The following is a 10,539-nucleotide window of genomic DNA, read 5'->3' as shown; positions in this document are numbered from 1 at the left end:
ATTTTAGTTTTGTTGCATTTGTCACTGTCTCTTGTCCCCAATATATTGAATTATTATTATTATCTTGTATTTTAATTGTATGTTATCCCTTTTTTTAAACGGTTCTTACTAGTGTTGTTACGAGATGTGCCGACGCTTCGAATGGAGGGGGCGTTTCCCTCGAAGCGCGTATCGAGGCTTGTTTCATTTAGGGGAGGAGCCAAAAATGATGACATCCGAAGCCTCGCTGCCCGGCTGTACCATGTGACTGCTTCGGGAAGTGATTCAGATTTTGCCGGGAGGTTTGACAGCAATATAAACCCCTCAGGCTCCATTCAAAATGTGGGTTGTTGGCTGAGAGTTTGGAGAGAGAGATAGTTTGGAGAGTTAGGAGAGAAGGATAGGTGATAAGATGGAGCCAGCTAGGAAGAGGAAGATGTCCCCTGTGTGGGAAAACTTTGATTTGATAACTCCTAAAAAGGTAAGCTGAATCTAAGCAGGTGGGAAAACCCTCTAAAGTACTGGGAGAGGCAAAAATTCCTGTATCAAAATGTATATAGACTTGCTCTTGCGTTTTTGTGCACGCCAGCATCTTCTGTACCCTGTGAAAGGGTGTTTTCAAAGGCCGCAGAGGTTGTGTCAAAAAAAAAGGAATCGTTTAAAGTCCAAAACTGTTGAGAAACTGTTATTTCTGAATAAAAATGAATAATCACTGTCCAAGTTACACAAGCATATTCAGTCCCCTCTTCCTAGTTCCACAAGCACTTTCACTGTCCTCTGCCTGCTTAAGCCCATGCCATTTTCATAAAGTGACATAATAACATTATTACACAACCTGCCATATCATATGATACTACCATTTTGGGAAAATGTACACACACAGAATACATTCAAAACATATTTGATTATGCACATATGTGATAATTTATGGACAGAAATTATTTAGTCATACATTTTTGTAATTCAGTCATTCCCAACAGCCATAACAGACACAACAATTCAATGCATCACATTATGTGGTTCAGATACAGCTGCCTGTGATTATACACTTGGCCAGTAGGTGGTTTCGTAAGCACATGAAGCTTCGAGAAATGAACCCTTTCTCGAACCAATTGGCTGAAGTGGTTCGATGCCTCATGAGGCTTCATCTCACCATCACTAGTTCTTACCAACAACATGAATTTGCATTTTCGTGATGAACAATGACACTCCAAAGATACTTTAACTGCCTTAAAAACACAGTTTGGTATTTATACAACAAACAAAATGGCGTTTTTGTATTTTTCAGTCACTTCCACCTAGTCAGTCTAACTCCCTTCACCTGTTCACTCACCTGCCTCTGATCACTAATCAAGTCACTATTTAGGCTCCTCCCTTCTATACACCCCTAGACAGATTGTTCTCCCTCTTTCTCAGTTTTTCATGCCAGAATCTCCAGCACTTGTTCTCGGACTGATCACCTGTTGCTGACCCTGCCTGTTCCCATTTAACCCGCTAGCCCGACTCCCGGTAAACCAACCAGCCTGCTGTGTGACCTTTACTCTGACTGGTGTTTCCAGGAGCTTTAAATCAAAGGTAAAAGATCCCTGGAATAGTATGATTGCATTTGGGCCCAGAAACGAATCGTCACATACGGTTGTTATATGCAGGGCCCCATCGTTCAACTAAGTCGATCAAATGTCCTATTAGCCATCTTAAATTAACCTGATGATTGAAGTCAGGCTATCTCAGTTTCTCAAAGGCTGATCAAACAATCTCGTTAATTGGAACTAGACTTCAGCACTCGGGATAATTGCTCGTGCCCCTCCGACTTCAAAAGGGGGAAGCGGTGATAACCAAAACATGATTTTCCAACAGCACAACTCCAAGGATGAGTCTATTACACCGCTGCGAGGCAAGGAGCATGGGAAAATATCGCAGACAAGTTAAATGAGTAAGTGTTGGGAAAGTGTATCGGCTAAATTTAAGTGCGTCATTCAATCAATCAGATTATATTTCTTTAAATGTGACTGCTGGCAGTCGGCTTCATGAAATGCATCAACTAATGAGATCTTTCTAGAAAAAATAATGATCTCATCTCTTTCAGAATAAGTAGATGAAAACAACCTCAAAGAGTATCTAATTAGTAGATACTTATGAGGATATATGTACTGTCTGCACTTATGTATCATGTACTATACACGTACGTGTAGATTACCATAAATAAATAGGAGTTTGAATGTGTGTGTGAATCTGTATGAGCGAGTATGGATGTTGGGAAGGGATTTAATGTATTGGCAATTAATGTATGTATGTATTATAGCAGTGAAAATAAATATAGTGTGATTTTCTCTTTTCTTATCATCAGTCCACCTTAATTATTTTCTACAATATTCTGGAGTAGTGGACCGAGCCCGGCCATTTGGCCTCAACATTTTTTATGAGGCAGGTGGAGTCACAGATCATCTAAGATGAAGTATGGTCAGGTCATGGGTATTGTACAGTACATGGGTAGTGTACAGTACATGGGTATTGTACAGTACATGAGTAGCCTATAGCAGGCCATTGCAATGTCCATGACCCTTCTTCTCAAAGACATAAGATTGGTTTAATAGCAATGTTATTTGAGGAAAATGATGTCATGAGTACCAGTATATTAATGCTGTGAAAGGCTTTTCTATTGAAAACATCTGCTTCGTTTGGACTAGAGGGCAATTTGATTGGGATCTGCAAGTCCACTGAACAATGATAAGCTCCGTAATGAATAGTGATAGGAATACATTTTCATTAAATGGCGAATTATTGAATAAATCCATTATCTGCAAATCCATAAAAAGCCCTCTTTGATTGCATTTACTCAGACATGGCCAGGAAAGGTAATTAACACAATACCAAATACACTTTATGAACAGCATGGCATGCATCCTGACGTGATAATGGATCTTGTCTATCTCGAAGAACTCTCTCCCTTTAGCCCCAACGCACCCAATTGGGTGCATTTTTGATATTGTGTTATAAACTGTCTAATATTATAATAAACATGAGCAAATATATTGATGTTGTATATCAAATTAAAGAAGACAACTTTGGCTACAAGTATCAGTGAGCCATTTCAACACAACTCAAACACCAACTGAAATTAAAATTAAAATATCAGTCATAATTTTGTCAGCTGTCGGCCCACTCAGAACGTTTCCGGAGCTAGCGACATGTAGCTTCGTGCTATCGTAAAAAAACGAGATGTTAGAAAGCAAGAGGACTTCACAGATATTCTTACATTCAACATATAATATTTGTTATTGTGTTCATAACATTATTGTCCGTCTTGTTCTGATTCCACAGTGGTGGGACAGCGCAACTCGAGAGCTGATTGGCCCGAGTTGCGAGATTACCGCCTCAAAGTTGGAATATTTCAACTCGGGGCGAAAATTGCGCCGCTGAAAACACGCCGCTGTAAATGCGTCACCCACATTGCGTTATATTTTTTATATTTGCGTTATATTTTGCCAGGTTATATTTAGCAGAAATATTATCATTTTGTCACGCTGTGACTTTCTTTCCGCATCAAGGTCAAAATCCACCCTCACTCCTTTTTGGGTGAAAACAATCGGATCCATAACATAACAGCCACACAGCCACAGCACTAACATTTACCCTCTTGACTGATGTTAGCTAGTTCTTCCAAACTTGGGCGAGTAGAGACAAACTTTTCCTTTTTGATGCGTGGTCGTGTCAATGTCAACTGTTTGGAAGAGACTTGGATGAACCATCTGTCAATCAAAACTCTTGCCGAAAGCCAGTCGGGAACAAACACAAGAACAAAAACACATATTTTGTTGAATAAAATCCTTCCGTGCCAATCTATGCTCTTCTGTTTAGTTAAAGAATGCTCACCCTGTCTGATGAAACAGTCTCCTCGACACTCGCACACCCAAGACACGTCCATAGCTACCAGTTGCTCCTTAAGGTGCGTTCACACTAAAAGCGAAACTATTTTTCGCGTCGCCCAAAACGCGTGAGTTTACTCGCTCGACCGTTCACCGTGTTCTCACCATAAGCGTCGAGACGCTCCGCGAGGGGCGGGGCTTATCTCCGTGTCTCGTCTCCGTAAAGACCGTTATCATCTCCTTCATCCACCAGAATAACTAACCACTAGTTCTGCTTTATATTTGTTGTGGACATCCCACACACTAAAGCCCTCGTGTTTGGGTTCATGACATCACCCGTAGGCTCACTCAGCTCGGTCACTTTCACCGATGAAGTTACTGTTACGTCTGAAAGACTTCCGCTTCCAGCGCTACGAGAGCGGAACTCAAGAGCTGATTGGCCCGAGTTGCGAGATGACCGCCTCAAAGTTGAAATATTTCAACTCGGGGCGAAAATTGTGCCGCTGGAAACGCGTCAGCCACATCGCGTCGCCCCAAACACGCCGCCCGGGAAAATATCGCGTCTATCGCAGCCACAAGCGTCTGTACGTTGACTTTTCATGGGATTCAGTCGCGTGAAAAAATAGTTTCGCTTTTGTTGTGAACGCACCTTTACAGGACGCTAATTGCTCCGTGCTCTGGCTCGCCAGACACAAACGCATCACTAGAAGCCTGACTAGCTGGATTTTCACGCGATAACAACACATGTTCGTTATGTCGTGTTTTCATAATTCAAGCTTTGTCATTAAGGGGCTCGTTTAGTCCAGGTGATTAAAGAAATGCAGGTGATGGAAGCTTCCATAAAATAAAATAAAACCGGATATTGCATTCAGGTTTCAGTCAACACTGCGGGCAATTCTCTAATAAACAAAGCACTATCAGCATCTTAATGTACAAAGCCATTTTAAAGCATTTTCCTAGTTATTGGGCCGCTGCAAAAACAATATTCAAGATAGGCTACGGTGGCTTTGATTTGCTCTGGCATTACATGCCACACGATGTAATCTGCGTAGCACTTTCCACGCGGCCCATTGCATATGGAGGCAGAAAAGCTGTTATTTGTAGCTCATAGTTCATGCTCTGGAACAATAGCCTTGGGCATGTTTGGGGAAACATAAAGTGGTAAGCGTTTATGACTACCTCCTGCTGGAGTCTGTGGTTCTCTCTGAGCGCAAACTGATTGTGATTCACCTGCTTTTCTGTGTTGGCATCAATTGCTTCCCTCAGTGTGATGTGCTTAAGAGTTGACTCAGACAGACACCTGCTGAAGTGTGTAATGGCATCTAAAAATGAAGATTAAAAAAAAGACATACACACACACACACCGAAAAGAAGCCGTATACTATAAATAAAAAGTGCAGTGCAGATATGGTAAATAGTGGAAATATATAAAAATAGATATATAAACAGTATGTGTAAACAGTCAATTAAATAAACTAAATAAGCAGTAAATTAAAAGTTATAGGTGCAAGTCACTATATTTATACATTTAAGGTGCAGTGTGATTGGGGGACGATGTGGAGAGAGGTTGGAGATGATGGAAGGGAGGGGGGGGGGGGGGCTGTCAACATGGTGCAGAGTTGAGGTTGTTGACCGCGGAGGGGAAGAAACTGTTCCTGATCTTGCTGCTCCTGGAACGGAGGTTTCTGTCGCGCCTCCCAGAGGAAAGAAGGGCAAACAGTCTGTGGCTGGGGTCTGTGGGGTCCTGGACGATGCTGCGGGCCCTCCGCAGGCAGCACTTGAGGTGGATGGTGTTAAGAGAGATGCGTACGTGAACCGAATTCTGTCGCCTCGGGTGAGAGACGGAAAGAAAAGGCACGCCTGCAGTCTTCTCGGGTAGGGGAAACCGGGGGGGGAGAGGAGCGGGGAAGGGGAACGGAACGAGACGGAGAGGAGAGAGGGAGAGGAGGGGGGGGAAAGGTTTGAGGTGCGAGCCGGCTCACACCGGGTACTTTATTGAGGGGAAATAATCGTGCTCTAATGACAGACGTGTAGATAACTGTCGTAAGAGCCCGTCGGCGGCGCCCAAGCGCAGCGTCACCGCTGCTAACCTTTCGCACTGGAGAGGACACGGGTCCACACGGGTCACGATGCCCGGCCTCTCTTCTGACGAACGGCCCCGGTCACGGTCTCCGCGCCGCACGCTCGAGGGGAGGGAAACTCGGCGAGGCGGGACCGAGTTAAGGGGAGAGGAGGCGGAGATCAGTAACTCCTCTATATGATTCCGCGATCGTTCGGGCCTGCTGAATGACGCGTGCACATAGACAGTGGTAGCTGTTATTCTCGCACGCGGCACCCGGATGATGTCAGATCGATCTCCGGAGAGAAATGCTGGGTATTCAATAATCTAGTCTCCTTCCAAACACGCTCGAGGTTACTAGGCTCGTAGAGCGGCTGGCGGGACACTTATTAATATTCTTATTCTTAGGACAAACTCCGCGACGAGGACTCGGTGTTACGAGTCCCTCTCTTTATCCCTGAACCAACCACGGCTCGGCGGAGAGACGGAGGTCTACCGGCTGCAGCGATATCTCTCTTTAGTACAAAATGTCAGTTACCAGTGTGTGAGGAATCAGTATGTGCCCTGTGTGACGGAGATCAGTGGGTGTAGCCGTGCAGATGTCGCTCACTCACCTCGGGGGCGGCGGGGGTCCGCTTTCGGGTCTCCTCGTTGGGTCTCCTCGGGCGGGTTGACGGGTGAAGAAATAGGACTCACAAAAAAGTAGGTCCACGAACCGAATGTAAAGTTTAAGACTGCAAGGCAGCCAAGTATTTTATTCAAAAAAGGAAGAAAGAAATAAACAAAGTACAATTATTAATGATTTCCCTCTCGGGAGCCTGACGCAAAAGTCACAAGAACTTAAAAAACTCTTTTTCTTCAGCCTTTCAGAAAAGAAAGAAGAAAAATAGACAAAGTACGTCAGGCGTCCGTGAGTTCTTCACGGACGCCTGACGCAAACCACAACATATGAAAAAACCCTTTTTCCTCAAAAACTCTCCCAAAGACCTCTCTTTCTTCAGCCTGTCCGTCACCTTTATACCCTCGGCTCCTCCCACTTTTACCGGATATCCGTCCCCCTCTTTGGGGTGCTGATGGGGGGTTCATCCCCCCCCCCCTCTCTTCCTGAGAGGTTCTGGAGAGACTCTCTGTCCCACTTCAAAGAGGGGGACCGTTGTCTTCTCTTATCAGAATCAGAATCAGAATCAGAAACAGGTTTATTGCCAAAGAATGAATGTTTTCACAAACAAACGAGGAATTTTTTTTGGTGGAAGGTGCAACATTTGGACATGACAAACAACAATCAACGCAAGGAGGGAGGAGGAGTGGGAGGAAGAGGGAGGAGGAGGAAGAGGAAGGAGCGGCACTTAGGGTACCCGCTTTATGATTCTTTCAGACCTGGTGAGACTTCCCGATGCCAGTGACATCAAACACACTCTAACCGGGGGTTAGGATACCGAACATATTGGGAGACATATATCACATTATCATATCAATGACCATTGATCTACAGGCAGGTTAACACACATGAATCCAGGCTCGTGTTTATTCACTTTCGTAGTAACATCCTCTCTGGCCCATTTGGTCAGGATTTGGGCTCCTGAACACACAATCAACCAGGTCTTCATCTGAATATCACAAGAGGTGCCATGGTCCTGTCGTGTCGAGCCGGTTGTAAACGCCTCCGCTGACCCCTCAGGACCTGTGTTCTGTCACACCTGGCCCTCTGCTTTTCGTCCCAGCGATGGCCTCGATGCTTTCATCTGATTTTACAGCCACTCTCCCTGTCGGCCGGCATGATGGATTCCTTGTTGCTTTCCTATTGTCGTAGTCTAATGGAACTGGGGTCCCCTTTGATCTGTTTTATTACCCACATTCCGCATTTACTTTTCCCGGCCTGGTCTATTCTCGCTAATCCCAGAAAAATTCGCATTTATTTGTCCCACTTTTAACAATGGACTCAGTCTCCTCAGGAAGAAGAGACGCCGGTGTGCCTTCTTGACCACGGTTGAGGTGTTCAGGGTTCAAGAGAGGTCCTCGCTCATTTTGCCGATGAGCCCTTCCAGCCGGCGAAGCTGGATCGGTAGTCTTGGTGTATAAAGTTAATGCAAGACTGTACTGAGTGAATAGATTTGAGACTAATAGGCATATAAATACTAATTTGCAAAGTCTAGAGACAAGCGCAACCATTTTATTCACAAGGGGCTTTCGAACAGGTGTGCACATGTGGTATAAAGCATGTCCTGTTGAGACTCCGCCCACTGTTGAGACTCCGCCCACTCCTCCTCTCTACCGCCATCTGCCTGATGGATCATTGAGGTCTCCATCGTGGAATATGCCTACTATGAACTATTCATACACTCTGTCACATTCATTGAATGTATTTAAACTCTAAATCTGTCCATCTGTACACATTACATCTATTGCACCTGTCCATCCTGGAGAGGGATCCTCCTCTGTTGCGCTCCTGAAGGTTTCTTCCCTTTTTTTCCCACTGAAGGTTTATTTGGGAGTTTTTCCTGGTCCAATGCGAGGTTTTGGGGGAGGGATGTCTATGTGTACAGATTGTAAAGCACTCCGAGACAAATTTGTAATTTGTGAAATTGGGCTATACAAATAAACTGAATTGAATTGAATTGAAATGCAAATAAATATGTCCACAGGTACAAGCTTAAGCAAGCGAGTGTTGTGGTCGAAACCAGGTCAAGAAGGAAAGAGCGATTTCTCCCAGCACAAAGAGATATTAATTGTCAGCAGCCAATCACCTATCCTCAAAAGTTAGTCCTTTGTTATATCACCTTCTCATTGGCTAAAAGTCTGCTTTCAAAATGGAGGGGTCAAACGTCACGACGCTGGATAACAACATCACTTCCGGTCAGACTTTTAAAAAAGTCCCTTCAGAATACAAGCCTAGTATGTTACTTTCTGGATTAAAGTAACGTCACAGGCTTCAACATTTCTGAAATACTAACTAACACTCATTCCCATGCAACATACATATAAACAGTACCTCTTGTGATTTACATTTTATCATCACATACAGGCAATACAGTAAACAGTGTCTTTCCCTAATGCTTTACAATAAAATCATAATACAGTCATAATAATATTTTCCCTAATATATTTCCATATGTATTAATTTAAAGGATAAGCATTCCTCTATGTAAATGTGCATAATCAAAATAAATGATAACCACCTAACACTAACCACACAAACTCTTCACACTCATATTGCTCCACTTGTCGGACCAGCAGTGTAAAATCCAAACATTTTCAATTCAAAACACACAAAAGGCCACAAACCTTTAAATGTAAGCTGATATTGAGCATTTTTTTTACGTTGGACAATTAATAATAAAAAATGTACCCAATAAATCACTTTAATTCAAAACAGAGTGCCCAGCAGGAGTTTGCCGGTGGTGGTGGGTTGCGCATGGGAAGACTGAGGTGGTTGCATATGAGCTTATCTAGTAGAGGCAGGCTCAGTGTGTGAAGGCCGCTGTTTCCATCTCAGCACAAGCTTTTAATAACATGCACATCTGCAGGATGGTTTGGTTTGTCGAATCCACCCATGTGTGACTAATGTGCCCATGTTTGGCTTCATTGTAAATTCAAAACTTCAAAGTTCTTCTTTTATTTTTAAATCTAAATGTAGTTGTTGTTTTCTCATGGTAAAATCGATGAGTCACATGCTCTTTAAGATACTCTGCTTCATTTTGAGCTCAATAAGATATTTGACTCGCTCTGTGATTCAGACGAGTGTACTTTGAGGTAGAATGTGTGTTTTTTCTTTGCGGTTTCCCTCCTGCCTTCTTTCGCTCTTGATATTCTAACCGTTTTCCAGACTCAAGGCACGTGATCTTAAATACAACCTAATCGTTACTGTGACAGGCGTGTTGCCGTCACCAGTAGGTTTCCCCCCCCCCCTAAGCACCAATAAGGACTGAGCAGCCAGAGGGATATTTAGTAAGCGCTTTTATTGCCACTGCAGACTGTGTCTCTGCTCTCCACGCTGACTCCCGATCTGCTGTCCAGCCAGCTCCTTTATGGAGACCGCCTCAGATACACAAACACATATCATCAGCTGGACTGATTACCACTCTGTTTAGCAATCAGTCCAGCTGATGACAATCAGACACCGTTCCCTGAACCACACCCCCGCTCCACCCACTCAGCAGCCGAGCCTAAACACCCCCCACTGCCACATACCTCCACCGCCCGACTTAGGCCGGGGCAACATCCGGCCTAACCTACTCCCCTCCCCCATGAGGCGGGAGAGGAAGTCGGCCACGACCATCTGTGTCCCCGGCCTATGGATCACCTTGAAATTAAAAGGCTGTAAAGCCAGATACCACTGAGTGATTCGGGCGTTGGTATCTTTCATGCGGTGGAGCCATTGGAGCGGGGCGTGGTCCGACCAGAGGGTGAATGAGCGTCCCAGGAGGTAGTAGCGCAGGGAGTCGACCGCCCACCGGATGGCGAGGCACTCCTTCTCCACCGTGCTGTACCTGCCCTCCCTCTCCGACAGCTTGCAGCTGATGTACAGCACGGGCCGTCAAACCCCCCTACCTGCTGGGACAAAACGGCCCCCAGCCCTCTGTTCGACGCATCGGTCTGCAGAGTAAAAGGGAGAGAGAAGTTAGGTGTGTGAAGGAG

Source organism: Pseudoliparis swirei, chromosome 12 (genome assembly GCF_029220125.1).
Source record: "Pseudoliparis swirei isolate HS2019 ecotype Mariana Trench chromosome 12, NWPU_hadal_v1, whole genome shotgun sequence".
NCBI classification, from domain to species: Eukaryota; Metazoa; Chordata; class Actinopteri; order Perciformes; family Liparidae; genus Pseudoliparis; species Pseudoliparis swirei.
Note: the sequence above shows the minus strand (reverse complement) of the source record.